The sequence below is a fragment of the Pholcus phalangioides genome, unplaced genomic scaffold (assembly GCF_987345545.1).
Source record: "Pholcus phalangioides strain wild (caught in Gottingen) unplaced genomic scaffold, Ppha-v1.0 ptg000017l_1, whole genome shotgun sequence".
NCBI classification, from domain to species: Eukaryota; Metazoa; Arthropoda; class Arachnida; order Araneae; family Pholcidae; genus Pholcus; species Pholcus phalangioides.
Genome location: NW_028301610.1, coordinates 41,201,783 through 41,211,751, shown reverse-complemented (window position 1 = coordinate 41,211,751; position 9,969 = coordinate 41,201,783).

Below are 9,969 nucleotides of genomic sequence, written 5' to 3'. Positions count from 1 at the left end.
ACGAATGCATGATGGCGAACCGTGATAGCAAAAAATGTAAAGTTGAAGAAAAAGTGAGAGAGAGAGATTTTTTCAAGAAAAGTGGTCATCCCTTTAATTTTTTCGTCGAACACAAGGCTAAAGCAGTTTGTCTTATTTGCAATGAGAGCGTAGCCATGATGAAAGAATACATTATTAAGAGACATTACGATACCAAGTATCAAAGTTAAAACTTTGAAGTTTGGTGACAACAGAAAAGTATGTATGTAGATTGATTATTTTATGAATTCTTATGATGCTGGGTAACAAATCAAAAGTTGTAATTTCTGAACCACTTCTATGTCTATATTTTTGAGAAGAGGGAAAATTTGGCAAATGAAAAATAAATTTGCATATGTGCCCCACTCCTTTTTTTTTGCTGTAAAAGTTAAGTTTGCCATGACTCCTTAAAAACTGCTTGAAACTCCTTGAAAAGTCCTTAAAAACTCCTAATTTTTATTTAGGAAATTTTGTATGAACCCTGTGTGTAAGGTTTTGGAGACCATACTTACAGGGGGACATAGACTTGGTTGAAGGGGTGCAGAGAAGAGCTACACGTGCCTTTATTGGCACACGGGGCTTGAGTTATGAAGAGAGACTTCATTTTTTGAATATGTTTACATTGGATGAATGCAGGTGTCGGGGACATATGATCGAAGTGTTCAAAATTTTCAATGGGATAGATAGGATGGACCATGTACACCGCCAATCGACTGCTTTTACAAGGGGACAGCAGTATCGATTGGTAAGGGACAATGCGAGGTTATGGTGTCGCAGGGAATTTTTCTGTAATAGGGTTGTTAATAAATGGAATAGCTTACCCCCGGAGGTAGTGAATTGTAACACAATTGACACGTTTAAAAAAAAATACGATAAACATGTTGGGTTAAATCGAGAAGCTATCCATTCTTGGAATAAGAAAACCACAATATTCTTTATGGGTATTGTATAATATTTTATGTGTATATATTGTTTATAATTTTTGTTAATTGCATTTTTAATTGGGTTGCTGTATTTTTGAAATATATGACATTCATATTTTTGTGGGCATCTTTTTCTCAGCCATTTCGTTGGGCATTTTGCCTGTTGTGGCGTTGTATTTGTATTTGTATAATGTAAGTAACCAAAGCTTTTTTTTTTGATTTGACACATTAATTCAACACATATGCCTGTATAAACAAAAATCGTCCATTTTTTTCATTCCGTTTCATACAATATAAAAAAATGCCTAAAATAATTGGTCTTAATCCAATTCAGCTTAATTTTTTAAAATGAAAATGCTACATAATGGAATCATAAAATATGTAGTACGCGTCACATTTTAATTTGAGTCTGAGCGTATTTGATTTTAATCTGAGCGTACGTAGGATCAACCTTTCGAAGGGAAGTGGGGCACACTGGGACTGATTGGAAGCACAAGGAGTGTCCGAGATGAATTTATAGTTACGAACTTTCAAAAGCATTTTTCAAGTAACAGAAATGTATTAATACAGAAAAAAAGGGGCATTTCTTGACACTATCATTTGAAATGTTTTTTTTAAATCATTTGAAATGTTTTTTTTAAATCATTTGAAATGTTTTTTTTAAATCATTTGAAATGTTTTTTTTAAATCATTTGAAATGTTTTTTTTAAATCATTTGAAATGTTTTTTTTAAATCATTTGAAATGTTTTTTTTAAATCATTTAAAATTAATATTTGTTAAAATTAATTGAATTAAAAATTTTTTTTTAATATTTTGAAATATATTGAGTTTGTGATCGTCTTTGGATGGGAGGGGGTTACCCCCCGTTGATGAGATACCCGCGGGACGCGACAAATTTTTTATGTGGCCCTCGAGCGTAAAACGTTGAAGGCCCCTAGTTTAAAGGGATGAAACAAGAGGCTTGTTCGGGCAGGGGGGAGGGGGTCCAAGAAAATATTTCAAAGTAACAATGTTCTATCCAATAATAGATGTGCACTATTGAAGGATCGATTTAAAACAATGAAAACCATTAAAAAATACAACATTCATTGAAAGAGTGGTTATTTGTGGAGATGAAGATTACAAGGAAGAAAATTCATTACTGCCCCCACAGGGACTCGAATCCCGGTCTCTCACTTGCCGTACGAGTGCTCTACCATCTAAGCTATGGAAGCAGGTAGAATACTTCAACCTTGGAGCGTATATATACATTTATGTTGAAAGGCAGCGTACATGGACGGCGTCCAATCAACTAATTGCTCGTGAATGACATAGGCCAGTGATTCCCAACGTGGGCGTTAACGCCCCCTGTGGGGCGATGGAATGTTCCAGGGGGCGGTAGAAGCTTCGGGTATAGCATAGGATTCTATGGGTTAGATTGCTTTGGGGGGCGGTGGGAGAAAAAAATTTCTGAAGAAGGGGGCGTTGGGACAAAAAAGGTTGGAAAACTATGACATAGCCCAACCAGATGGCCACATGCATATAGAAATGTCCTCTCCACTTGTCACAATACAAGATTCTTTTCTTCAACAGAATCAAATTCTTTCTTCCTTGTAATCTTCATCTCCACAAATAACCAGTCTTTCAATGAATCTTGTATTGTGACAAGTGGAGAGGACATTTCTATATGCATTAAAAAATGCATACAAAGTTTTTCAATTAGCTGATCATAATATACCATATAATTACGATAATGTACCACAGTTCCCTATCATCGAGTTCCTAGATGTGTGTAACAGCACTGTTCATGTTTTAGATCATTCTTAGTTTTGTTTTGTGGTGAAAGCTAAAAGATATTTCTCAAAACTGCAGCCGATTGAAAATAGCGTGAGAAATGCAATGAGTCAAGAAAGATTGAGAGTGTGATTTATATATTGTTTGTGGAAATTGAACCAGAAAAACAAATATCAACCGTACAATATATGAAATTTATCCAAAAAAATACAGAAAGGCTTTTCTAGTTAAGTGTCAACTAAGATTTTTCTCGTTTCTTCATACAGTGTCAATAGTCGGAAATAAACAGAACCGACACTAGTTCAGAGATTATTGCTGTGATCTATTTCGTTAATATAGATGGCAGCATCTAATAGACCTTATTCTGTGCTTTGTTTATAATGTTCAAGTGATTTAAGATTGCTGTCTGTTCTGCTTCTGTGTCTCTCGCTCTCTCGAGCATTTCGCAATCATGTAGCCAACGCGTTAACATCTATTTCTTTCGAGCTTCTTCCTTTATCATATGTGTATGTGTATTAAATGTAATAATTCAAAGAGTTCACTTCGTCTTATATCGCCTTCCACTCGGACGAATGTTTCCGCGAGTAATGAAACATTAAAAAATATTGAAACTGATTTTCCAATAAATCATAGAAAAAGTGTTTGAGCTTTCAATTCAGTTTTTTATAAATAAAAAAAAAACCATATACTGCTAAAAACACTTGTATATACGGCCATGCTTAGGGAGTTGGCAATAAAATGTTTTGAATTCATTTTAGAATATTTGCTGATATTTAATATATTTGATTTAAATTTGAAAACTTATTCTCAATTGATGTAATAACTATTAAAAGTTGCTTTTTCTCAGGACCTTTGTTTTTAGTTTTCCAGGTTTGTTTGCAGTTCATTATAGAGTCCCTTTCAAACAAATCATGTATACAAGTAGATCATTACGATCATTTTTGTCACACCACGGTCATTTTCTGCACACGAGGGCTAATTAGACCCTGGGACCTACAATTTATTGCCGATTCCGAACGGCAGGCTTATTTTTTTTATACTCATCGAGAGGTTGGTGATCTAACCCCTCGACGGGGGACTCCCTGCAGTAGCAATTTTTTCTGCGGTCATGTCGCCGTTTTTGTTGTACCCCTGTGTCAGGAAAGTTTCCTGACAAGGCCGAACCGGGTATCGAACTCGCGACACATCTAAACATCCTTTTGATACTTTAGGCGAGTATCTTATCGACCTGGGCCAACACCACCTATAGAACACGGCCTCCGCATGCAGCTCGTGACGTCACTGAAGAAGGCCATTTCACCTGTTGCCACTGGATAATGCAGGCCGATGCATGCGATATCTTTACGTTTTTTTTGCAGTATATCCAATGGCAATAAGAGAAATGGCCTTCATTGATATCACAAGCTTCGTGCGGAGGGCTTGTTCTATAGGTGGTGTTGCCTGGGCTATCGCGCCCCAGTATACAAGTAGAAGGAATGCAACAAGCTGCATTCTTGAGGAAAAAAAATTGTCTTGAGTTAATGTTAAAACTAGATCTCGAGACTCTATTGTACTTCTAATTCCTTGAAGTAGCAAATTCTCACATTTTTGTGCATAAATATACATTAAGGTCTTCGAACCCGAACCAAAGCTGGCTATTAGAATATGTTTTTGATTGATTTGTGTTCATTTTATGTCAAAATGCCCTTTAAAATGAAGAAAAAATTAATTAATTGATTATATAGTTTGACTCGATATCTTTATTAGGATCGTTTGATTTGGGTATGCATATGTGTACCTCAGGTCTTTAAAAAGAATCATTAAAACCATTTAAAACCGTTAAAAATGAAGGTACACATATGTGTATCTCTGGAGCGGAGAAATTAGGCAAGATATACACCTTACGTGACAAACTGCTAGAGGCATTTTTTGCTAGGAAATTGAAGAAAGGTAAATACATATATAATGATTAAGTTTTCTCAACAAATTTGTGTCTCGATGTTATTGGTTGAAAAATGAAAAGCTATTCGTGCACATTTTATGTGTTATACAATCTCAACAGGCGTATAAATTCTTCAAACACCATTTCTTATTCATTGTTTTATAGCTCTAAGGAGTTAGCTCTAAAAATTACAATAGAAGACAGTGCTCCAAAGCACCATCGTTTTACTTCTTGAACGAATAGTTATCGAATCCTCCATTTATAACGCTATCGAGAATATAACACAGAGTATATACAGCTGAATATGCTGCTTATTCTAATAAATAATTGAACAAATTTCTTTCATCGGTGCCATTTTGCTTCAACGCAAGTATACAATACACACGCAAAATATAGTACGGGTACATGCACAATAGTACGGGACAAACTCATATGTGATTGAATTTAATCGATATTTCCGCATGATATTTCTTCCTTATTTATCACACTTACCAACTTCAATCGGGAATTATGCATAATCACCAGTGAGTGTATATGCAGTGCTTTTTCGGTGTGTGGCCGGGACCAACATAACTCCTGGTACTCAGTATAAGAACATTGCGTCAAGTGTATCCTGACGCATCCCTCTCGGGAATTCCCACACGTACGTAGAGTTGACAAACACCAGAGAACAAACTGTAAACTTTCTCACAGTGCGAACTATCAGAACCTTCTCGCCGTATAGCAAAGATGCCCTGAAATCCGTTTAAAGGAAGAGGACCATCAAAAATAAATCTGGCCAGAATTCTTGAGCCCAAACCGTCGGCGATATGCAGGGGAAGCTCGAACTTACCTGCCGTCTGGGTGCAAAGTCTCACAGGCCGCCCCTAAAGATGACGCTGGCGGGAGGCTGACAGGGCTCCAGCCTAGGGGACCTTCACGGATAAATGTAGGGAAATTCATCAATCTTACCGAAACGATTGGTTATTATGTATACAATTACCAATTGTCACACTTACCGTAACATATACAAGACACGTACGCGAAATGTTTGTCATCACTAATGTACTTACTCCTGGCCAAAATGTCGGGAAATCCGTGAGTTGATGCAGCTGGAACCAGTACCAAAATGGCGATGATGATAATAATAGTCGTGATCATGCTGAATAAAAGAATAATCAACAAATAATTATGGTTTACTCATTTCAGCAACAAATTGCATGAATAAGTACTGGGCGATGTTATTAGGGTAATTATAACATCTTATATCGTATGAATTATTAGCATTCACAATATTCGATATTATTCCTCTTTTGTATGCTTCTAGGTACCTGAAAGCAAGCAATTAATGCTTCACTAGTCATAGCAACTGAACTAGCATTTTCACAATCTCTTCAGTTTACATGGTGATAAACTACAAAGATTAAAATACTTCTTCGGACGTATAAAGAATGATTAATCAGCGAAATTAAAGGATTAAAATGTTTCTTATTATAAATTTCTCACCTGCAGATTGTCTGAATCACGAGTGGATTGTCTAAATACGATTTTTGGTGGATGTATCGGATAAAAAAAGTCCACGTGGCACCGACAAGAACGAATACTTGATGCAAGTTAGAATGGAGACGGACGTATGCCTCTAGACAAAGCTCGACTTGCATTTTTATTGCAGATTTTCGGGCGCATTACGTCACAATACGTCTGTAACGTAAAGGCTAGAAGCTTCTAGAAATTTCCTTCCAGGCCTTAAACACTGATTACGAAGCCACTGATTCGTACGACGCCTCAAAAAACCTGAATTTCAGGTTTTAGACCAATCAGTGTTTAATTAATGAAAATTGTTTCAATTAATAAAATAAGCCCCAGTTTACTATGACCGGTTTTAATAACTCACGACTCATCGAAGGCACTGAATTCAGGTACTTCGAGCAGCGCCTCCATCCTCAACAGGATGAAGTTCTCTTACCAGACAATATTACTTAGAAGTGTGTGCTAGCCACGGTGTTCAATAAATTCCTGGAGCAATGAACGAAAGTCAGGTTTTTTCGTTAACTGTTTTCTGAACTATGGCGAAGCAACATCCAACAATGCACATAGAACTTGAAATGTGGAGAAATCTATAGACAACTTTATGGCAAGTAAGATTTCCAAATGTACCAATAGCGGTTAATGGAATAGTCGACATAGTGACTCGTGGGGAGTGACCCGAGACAGTGTGGCCGAGTGATCTAAGGCACTGGTTTCAGGTACCAGTTTTTTCGAAGACGTCGCGTCGGTTCGAATTCCCCAGCTGTCGTTCGTTTTCATAATCAAGAAAGATTGCTTTGGTTCATGAGGCAGAGAGCATCTGCGAAATATTTTACATCTTCGGCTCAGGGCACCTGACAGTGTGGCCGAGTGGTCTAAGGCGCTGGTTTTAGGCACCAGTCTCTTCTGAGGCGTGGGTTCAAATTCCACTCTGCTGCCATTCATTTTCATCCGTGCTATGCACGTGACAGTGTGGCCCATTCCGCTGCTGGCATTCATTTCCATAATCAAGCAGAGATTGCTGTTTGTCATGAGGCAGAAAGGATGTGCACAACATTTTATATCTTCCGCGCTTGGAACGTAACAGTGTAGCCGAGTGGTACCAGTTTCTTCGGAGACGTCGGTTCGAATTCCACTGCTGTCATTTGTTTTCATAATCAAGAAAAAGATTGCTTTGGTTCATGAGGCAGAGAGCATCTGCGAAGTATTTTACATCATGTGCACAATATTTTACATCTTCCGCGCTTTGCCCGTGGCAGTGTGGCATTTTGCCTGTTGTGGCCTTGTATTTGAAGTAACTATACGGTCGCAGAGTATTGTACTTTTAATAAACTTGTATTAAATATTTTAAGGTCTTAATTGTGCTATCATGACAAGTGTGACATGCTTTCGTGCTACTTAGTAGCATGTATATTCCAGGCCTGAAGGGGTTTTATCTCAAGAATCATCCAGGTTTTTGTTGGACTCTTGGAGAAAAATAATGAATATTATTAATAAAAAACAGCAAAATGGCGCCATCTCAGCATCAGTGAACTCTTAGCCGGTTTATTACTTTTTATGCAATTACAGCACTGTGAAGTTAGAAATTTCCTCGTCGGGGTGTGGTCCCAGACGCGCACGGACAGATGCTACTTTCACGCGTAGATAACCAGTAAACTTTACGGTAGCACTCAAGCCAATGTTACCATTAAGCTTATTGGAGAGAGAATATCGTGAAGCTTCAGCCGCACGTGCTCATCTCGGACCACTTGACCGTTAATCACGGTCAACACATTTGGCCCACTTGAAACCGGTGACTCGAGCGAGCACAGCACACCAGCATTATCGAGTTACTTCCACTGAGACGGCACCACGTACAGCGTTAATCATATTTGTTATATACCACACAGTAATCACTTCAAATTTTTATTGACTGTTATCAAAATATAGATCTGAGTTATTTAGTTGAATAATTTTTCATATAACGCTAGCATTGGCTTTTGAAAGTGTGATTCATGTTCTAAAAGTCTCTCGCTATTTAAATTCATTTTTTAAAAAGTAATAATTGAGTTGATATTTCTAGTTTATAGATGGCAGCACATAACTTTCAGACATATTCCATGTATAATGCATATTGAGACGGGTTAAGTTTGCAGTGAAGGGAAATCTACGAAGTGTAGACGCATATTAATTCGTTTCTGTGGCAACGGAAGTCTCTTCAGGTTGCTGAACCTTTGGGAGAGTGCAGGCCATTTCATTGGTTTGAAAACGTGTCTTGGGACACTTGAGTGATAGGGAACAGCGGTGCAGGTAACTTAAGTGATCTGTAAATGTGCCGCGGACCATTAAATGATATAAAAATGTACCACGGGTAGCTTCAGTGATCTGGAATAGCACCGCAGGCCACGTAAGTGATCCGAAAATGTGCCGTAAGCCGATTGAGTGATCTGGAACTGTGCCGCGTGTAACTTGGACGATGTGGAACACGACCGTGGACCGCTTTAATGTTCTGGAACGGCCGTAGGTCACTCAAGTTATCTGTAAATATGCCGCAGATGACTTAAATGATCTAGTAATGTGCTGCGTGCTGCTTGGGTTATGTGAAACTGCACTGTGTGCGAGTCACTCAAGTAATTTTTAAATGCCCTGCGGGTCACTTAAGTGATGTGGAGTACGCCGCGGGTCACTTAAGTGACATGGAACTGCGCCGCGGGTCACTTAAGTGATGTGGAACTGCACCGCGGGTCACTCAAGTGATCTTTGAATATGCCGTGGGTCCCTTAAGTAGATAGATAGATAGAACCGCTCACAGCCCCGGACTGATGCAAAACAACTTATTTCCGTTACCTTAAATGAGGAAGGGTTGTGTCGGAAAAAAGTTAGCAAAGATTTATAGCAGTAGCCCCCTTGCCCCGTGCTCGCAAGTATCAAATCTCTCGCGTCGTTCTCTCCGTTGGAGACAGCTATCAAGTTGATCTAACGTACAAGCTACTAAAAATGGACAGCTGAACCCAAACTGTCCAGAGAGAAAAATTGTACGTGCATCCAGTGGCACATAAGGGCCGCGGAGACCACAGCCAGGGATTTCAAAAGAAGAAGTGCGGAGAAGACTTGCGGCACGCAAGATCCTTTAAGTAATGCTTCAAACCCGAATATACCATACCCTTAAGTGGTATGGAAATGTGCCACTTGTTCATTTTTACAAAATTAGGTTTTGAGGTCGGATTGCGGGCCACATTTGACTCGCGGGCTTATGTTGAGCATCTATGCTCTTAATCAATGTATTGATGTACCGCCTCAGTAAGGTGTGATCTATTCTGGTCTACTCATTAAGAAAAATTATTCTTTACGTGTAACGCGTGATGCATTTCAGAAATTAAAGTGCGCTTTTAGAAATCAGATTTTTTTTTAAAAATTGAAAAATGTTATAGAATTTAGAAAAAATAATACTTAATCTTACGTTGTTATATAAAAAACGTTATTATAACATTGTTATTTTATATTACATACATGTTACTTTATATACAACCTCTGACAATAAAGTTCGGTGAATAGTCCTGTAACATTAACGTAGATGAAATGTTAACGAAAGTTACCTTACGAATATAGTCCTTCGAAATAGTCACCTCCCATTACTATGCACCGCTGAGATCTCCTATACATGTCCTGGAAACTTTGCAAGAAGTCTTCTTTTGGAATGGACTTCAAAAGCCTCGTAACATTTCGTTGGATGTCAGGAATATCGTCAAATCTCTTTCCTTTCAAAGCGAGTTTGAGTCGTGGGAATAGGAAGAAGTCTGGAGGATTGAGAACTGGCGAGTATGGTGGATGTTCAATTTGCACCACCC